Source organism: Elaeis guineensis, chromosome 2, assembly GCF_000442705.2.
Source record: "Elaeis guineensis isolate ETL-2024a chromosome 2, EG11, whole genome shotgun sequence".
Lineage (NCBI taxonomy): Eukaryota > Viridiplantae > Streptophyta > Magnoliopsida > Arecales > Arecaceae > Elaeis > Elaeis guineensis.
In genome coordinates, this window is record NC_025994.2 from 15,981,473 (window position 1) to 15,989,168 (window position 7,696).

General features: G+C 27.7%; 1 pseudogene; it reads right to left on the reverse strand.

Annotated features, from left to right (window-relative positions):
- Nucleotides 1-6,655: 6,655 nt before the first annotated feature.
- On the reverse strand, nt 6,656-7,208 carry LOC140855223 (uncharacterized; annotated as a pseudogene).
- Nucleotides 7,209-7,696: the final 488 nt, after the last annotated feature.

A 7,696-nucleotide genomic window follows, 5' to 3' on the forward strand; every position in this document is an offset into this window, starting at 1 on the left:
AAAATTAATTTATCAGGAGTGAGAATATGTTTCAAATTCATTTCAACTCCAATTAGTTATCAAAAATGATTTATCAATCAAATCAAGTAAATCAAATGGAATGAACACATGAAAGTGCAAATTAGAAAAACTATAAAGCATTTGATTGAGAGTTTAAGGTCAATATTCAAAATCATTAGTATTTTCAATTAAATCAAATTTGTTAATTCAATCAATATCTCTCCCCATGTATTTAAGAGTGAATACCAAAAAATTCTATTACATAATATTTTTCTCCCCCTCTTTTTCTTTCAAATTAAGAACCTTTAATTGATACCAAATTTGACTTTTAAATTTAGATTTTAAATTTCAAAAGGAATTTGATTATGATAACCAAGTACAAAATATATTTCAACTTCATCTCAAATAATGTTATATCAGGAATATATCAATACAAAATTAATTTGAGACATAATACTCATTTCTTTTGCCAAAAATAATGCAATAGAGTGCAAGATAAGATTTAAAAGCACATCATTAAAATTAATTATATTCAAATTTTATAACTTCCCCCTTTTCAAATTTTAGATTGAATTTTAGAATAATATAGATTCAAAAAAATTTTCTCCCCCTTTTTGAATAAAATAGATGCATCGAGTAGATTCTTAAATTTAATTACAAAATTACTTAAAACTTGATAGATCCCAAAGAGATAGATCTTTTCAAAATTAAGAATATTAAGTAGATGATTCAAAACAAGACATAAGACATATTTAATTTTATAAAAAATATTTTTTTCTTCTAAAGAAGTACTAATCAATTTGATTTATAAAGGTATCAATCTTTAAAATTTGTCTCATAGGTATAATGTCAAGGTTATACAAAATATATTTGAGACAAAGCAATCATTTTATTTTGCCAAAAGGTTTGAACAATTGATTATAGGACAATGATAATCCATCTGATACCAATTATAAAAATATGATACCAATTGTGAAAATAATCTTCGAATGCTAATTTATCCTGAAAACCAATCCAAATAGTAACTTCTTTGAAGGATTTTCTTGATACCAAATGAAATGAAATTTAGATCAAATCAAGATTTTCTTAAAACAAATTTGATGCCACTTAAAATCAAAGTAGATAAAGTTTTAGATTCATTACTTGAACAAAAAAAAGATTCATATTTTCAAATTCAGTTTTATACAGAAAATGATCAATCGATACAAAATATTTCTGATATTAGTTAACAATCAAACCATGTAAAGTGTGAATGATAAAATCAAGTATAAATGATTTTTCAAGAACAAATCAAGGCAATAGAGGTGTACAAATAAATCAATAATTTTTATTTTCATTAAGTTTCAAAGTAATTTCTTCTTTAAGTTCTAATAATATTATCTCCCATTATTTTTTATAGTTAGTACCAAATGATTCATTTATCTTGATACTCCTCCTTTTTGAATAATATTTATGCATTGAAAGATATTTTAAATTTAATTGCAAGTAAGCTTTGAGCTTCAAAGATTCGAAAGGGATAAAGCTTTTCATAACAAAGAATTTTGAGTATCAAAGCTAAGTATATAAGATATATTTTAAAATTCATCTCTTCTTCTCCTTTTTTTTAAACAAATATCAATCAAATAAATTCAGAAGGAAAATCATGAATGTATTAGAGCAATATCAGAATAAAACATGGTAGCAAAGCAAAATAAACTTGAGATAAGGTATTTTTTTTATTTTGCAAAGAGATAAAGCAATAAAGTATAAAGCAAAAATAGGTTGTCTGAAACCAATTAGAGATTTTAAAAAGAATATATTTTAAATCCATTTCTCGAAGGCAATCAATCATGGCAAAGTCTAAAAATATGTTTCAAATTAAGCTTGATACAAGATCCTTTTGAAATAGTAATTTTTTTAAAAAAAATTTGATACCAATCATTTTAGTTTTGAAGTGATAAAGATATATTGATCTAAATCAAATAATTTTGAGAATTTAGAATGATAAATCAATTTGAATTAATATCAGCAAATCATTCAAATTAGAAGATTTTTAGTTATTATTTAAAAAGATCTTTTTATCCTTTCATAAAAAGTATTAAGCAATTAATTTCAAAAAAGATATTAATTTCTTGAATTTATCTCAAATGATATCTATCAAAAATATAGCTTTGCAAAATTAGATTGAGGTAAAGACATTCTTCCATTTTTGCCAAAGAGTAGATCAATATGATACAAGATAAATAGTAAGTTATCTGAAATCAATTGAATAAAACTAAAATTTTGTTTAAATATTTAGATTTAAAGATAAATGATAATTCTTTTGAAATATTTTGCTTCATATTAACTTCAAAAAAATTTAGAAGAGCATTTTTCAAATTCAATTTTCAAAATCAATCAATCAATCAGAACAAAGTATCAATGTTCATCAATAAATTCTCTTTTAAGATCAAATTGATGATCAAAAAAGATATTCAAGTCAATTTAGGAAATCAAAAATTAATCAATTGGGGATTTGATAATCAATCAAATCAAGGGTATTCAAATATATAAGAATCTAGATAGAGGCTCAATGAGTTTTGGTTCAATTAAGAATTTTTTTTTTTAATTCTTAGGGGTAAACCTAAGATGCAATACAAATTAACATAACAAGCACTTGAGTTTTATAATTGAATGACTTATCTTCCGGTCCTTAGGTCATGCAAATTTTGAAGAGATTTCAATAATTAAGCATCTTATGGGGGCAATGTCAAGATTAGTTTCATTTGCAGTTTCTACAATTAAAACCATCCATAGATAATTAAGCTTCTTTCAATTTAAGTTTTTTAGTTGTATATTTGATCTGGGGAAGCTAAGATATCATGTTGAATTTTAAGATAATTTTAGTTCACATCTATTCAAAACATGATACATAGAGGAGAAAATATTGCCTTTAAAATCAAAGCATTCAAATCATAGTATAAGATTATTGCAAACATCAAAGTAAATCAAATATACTAATCTTACCAATAAATGAAAAATAATTCAAACGAGAAATCACAATATGCAACTGCATTAATAGATTACTAAAATAGATTCAATTAAAATAATTTTAACAAATATTGATGGAATGATGTGAGAAAGGTTTAGATTATACCAAACATCATCACCCACCTAAGTTCATTTTCAAGGCATGCATCCATCCACAAGAATTTTTTCTTTTTATTCTATTGGATCCTTGGTGTACCTACAAAATTATTTACTAATTTTTGGTACCCAAGTCATCTTGGGTCCATGGAGGTTGGAGAACATGATTCCTTTTGGAACTCAAATTTGTTTAATAGAGATTTGACTATTTTTTTAATATTGTATTCATAAATTTTGTGGTCAATTTTATTACATTTAAAACTCTTGATTGAAGGATTTTCAAATGAGACTTTTATAAATATATTTTTAATAAATTTTTATTTTCTTGAAGGATTGAAACTAATTCCAGCCTTATCAAAAATATCTTTTTGATTATATAAAATGGCTTAAAGCTTTTGAGATCTAATTATAAACTTTTGAAGCATGGACTTCAAGCTTTCAATCTCTTTCTTTAATTTGATATTTTTTTCTAAAAGAGATTTTTCAAAAATCAAGGATTTATTCTTCTCATCCTCTAAAGATCTTTGAGATTTCAAAAGTTTATCTTTTTCTTCAACTAAGAATTTTTCAGATTTTGCAAGATTTTTCTTTTTCTTAGTTAAAGCTTCTATTTGTTTCATAATTTTTTTTCTTTTTTTTGGCTATATTTTCCATATTTTTCAAATGACCTTCTTTTTCATTCAAATTTTTGTTTTTCTTTTTAGCCAAAAAAAGATTAGATTTTCTAAGCTCTTTATTTTTAAGCCTTAACTTCTTAAATTCATGCATTAAATCATTAAAGGCCTCAAACAGCTCATCAAAAGTAAAATAGAAGTTTTTAGAATTTACATCATTATCATTAGCCATGAGATAAAGATTTGATGCTTTCTCTCTTTCTCATCCAAACTTGATGGGTCACTATCTCTCTATATTCCTAGTATAGCTCTTTTCTTTACTTTTTTGGAGTGCTTTTGCATCTAGTGATATTTTTATTTTCTTCATTTTTCTTCTTCTTTATATCTCTCTCTTTGATGAACTTCTTGAATTTTCTTATTAAAAGTGCTAAGTCTTTATCATCTTCACTTTTTTCTTCATCTTCTTCTTCATCCGACTCATCGCTTTCTTCATATTGTGTAGTGGACTTGAAGGCGATGGTCTTCACCTTCTTTGGCTGCTCTTCTTCTTCTTTTTGAGCCATATTCAACTTATGGGTCATAAGTGAACCCATTAATTATTAAAAGGATAGCTTTATAAGATCTTTTGCTTCTTGTATGGCCGTCACCTTTGCTTCTCATTCTTTTGGCAAAGACCTTAACATCTTGCAAACAAGATCATAGTTAGAGTAGGTTTTGTCAAGAGCATTACGAGCATTAACTATATCAGTGAATTTGAAAAACATATCAAAAATTGACTCATATTTTTTTATTTTAAACATTTCATATTTATGAACAAGCAAGTAGATTTTGGACTCTTTTACTTTGCTTGCTCCCTCATGAGTCACTTCCAATCTTTTCTAATTTTTTTTTGCTGATGTATAAGTGGATATTCTATTAAATTTTTGTACATCAAGAGAGCAATAAAGAACATTGATAGCTTTAGCATTCAATTAAGCTATCTTTTTTGTCATTAACATCCCAATCCTTTTCGGGCTTGGGAAGAAGCACTCTATTTACTTCAATTATGCGTATGTGTGGTCCTCTAGTTATGATTCTTTACATATCATAATCTAGAGCTTATATAAAAATTTTTATTTTTATTTTTCAAAAAGAATAATTTGTTCCATCAAAGAGTGGTAGCCTAGATGTGGATTGTCCTTCGGTAAATAAAAGATCACTTGGGGTTGCCATGATCTTTGGCTCTTGACCACTAGGTCAATAACTAATAACAGAGCACCTGCTCTGATACCACTTGTTGTCCAGAGGTAGCAACCCAAAAAGATGGGTGAATTGGGTTGTTTAAAAAATTTTAATCAAATTTGCTTTTAGATAATAATGTTCCTCAATTTGAAACATAACTAAGTGATTGTGATATGATCAATATGTGCAGTAGCAAAAGCAAATGACCAACAAAACTTTACAACAAGAAAACTAATGAAAAACAAGAACTAAAAGCAAGTAAAGAAAAGAGAGCAATGCATAATCACAAATGCACAGATTTTATAGTGGTTTGGTGCAACCCACACCTATGTCCATTTCCTAAGCTTCTCTTAAAATTTTTACTATAATCCTCCCTTGATTATAGTATATTTATTTTTTTAAACTCACAAATAAAATTCAGTTGATTTTCTGAAATCACCAACCAAAATCTTATATCATTAGTCTTTCGGGCTCATTAACAATCTAAGTAGTTTTCTGGGCTCACCAACTAAACCTTACAAGCCTAATTTTGGGTTTGGATGGGCCTAACCTCAAATTTCTTTGGGAAAAAGAAACTTGTAAAGCAACAAGATATAACATATGAAATTTCAGCATAAATAGAAAAATAAAAATGAAACTCTTTTGAGTGCGGAGAAGAAGTTAGTGATTTGCTCTTTGATGCTTGATTTCTTCTTCAAATGAAGCTTGAGAGATTGTGGAAGAAGGTGGTGATGATTCTCTTTGAAAGCTCTCAAAGCTGTGCACTCAATCCTTTCTTTTTTTTTTCTTTTTAATGATTTTCAATGAAGCTCACTCAATCTGAAATTTTTCTCTTTAATTCACTTTCTAAACTCTTCTAAATATTTCTCTAGCTTTTAATAGGCTTTGGAAAGGCTAGAGAATGAATTCTTATCGTTGGAAGCTCTGAAATGGCCGTTGGAGTGAAAAAATAGCCGTTGGATAACGTTCAGAAAACTAGCCATTGTATCTGTCAGAACCCATCAAGTCATGTTGAACTGATCTTGAGTCGGCTTGATTTATAGTCCTAAAAGAAATTAATGTTCTATCCCACTGAGAAAGCCGGCCCAAGTCTTGCTTCAAGCTGGCTCGAGCTGCAAAACTCAAAATTCACCTTTTTGTCTACTTGAGAGAGCTAGCTCGAATCTTGTTTCGAGCTGACTCGATCTATAGAGCTCAAAAATCTCTTTTCTGTCATTCTAAGAGAGCCAACTTGGATCCATTTTGAGCTGGCTTAGTTGCATGCCAAATCAAAGTATCAAGAGCATTTCATGCCAAAGCTAGCTCGATTCTTAGGTGGGTCAGCTCTAAACTTTCTAACTTTATTTTTCTTCATTGTTTAACCTTTCAAACTTAAATTTTTTGACCCCAATCTTTTCTAAATAATATTTTTATTTTTTACTTTTATTTTTTTCATAACAAGCCATCCTTGTTTCAGTGAAGGAGTTGGCTCATCTTGCTCTGGGGTCGACTCCACTAAGTCTAAACTGAAATTTTTTTCTTTGAAGGCTTTGACTTAGTAAATTTTGTGGAGATCTTTTTTAATAAATATTTCTTCAATTTTAATATCTGAAAAGAGCTACAAATATTTTTTAAACACATGATTAGATATATGATATACTTAAAGTTTGGCAATCATCAAAATCAATTGTGAGGTCAACAATAACAAAAAATCCAGATGAAAAGTCTTTTCCAAATTAATGGCAAAGTGTAAGTGAAATACAAAACTTTAATTGATCGAGCTCTCATAAATCAGGAACTTTCAAACATAATGACTTGGAAAATGATGATAATTAAGCAACAATAGTAATAACTTATTTTGGCATTGATGACCTTAAAACCATTAAAAAAATTCTTGCATAAAAATGTGATCATCTTGACTTTTAAGATTTGAAAATTTTCATTCTTTGAGATTTGTATATCTTAAAATATTGGATGCATACCCATCTAGAATCTTGATAATTTTTAGAATTATCAAAAAAAAAATTTCTCTCAAGTGAACGTTGTGTAACATACAGGAGCTATATAAATTTTATCATTAGCAAGCTTTTTAGGATGAACCTCCTATCTTATGTCCATCTCTTTCAAATCTAGATGTGCCTTTAAGTTATTTTTACTCTTTTCATCAAGATTTAACAATATTTCAATCAAATTATTACAAATATCTTTCTTTATATGCATCACGTCAAAATTATGTCTGAGAAGATTACACTTTCAATAAGATAAATTATAAAAATATTCTTCTTCCATAATTGCTTTATAATTCTATGTGTAGATGCTACCATTATGTCAACATCATTTTCACTTCATCTATATGATCATCAGCATCATAGTAGTTGTCAGCATCCTCAAATACCCCTATATCAAGATTGCAAGTAATGTCATCGATCCTTTGTCAATGCTTCATTCGTTGAGCTTTCAATATCTTTCCTTTCTCTTTTCTTAGAATACTTAAAAATCTTATCATATTTATGATTGATGCCATGCATTTGTCTAAGAACTTTAGTTCTGGATGGTAGCATAGGGATAGGTCATAACTCTATAGTACTATCAAATATACCTAACTAAAATCTAAAATAAATAATTGGCTTCCAACCATCGATGATAATCCATATAGCAGAATTTTCCTCCATATTTTAGCCAATGTGAATAGGTAGAATCTCAATGAGATAGACATGCAATACGTTCCGTAGTGCTCCAATCAGATAAATTGGCACACACAAAAAAATTATTGATAG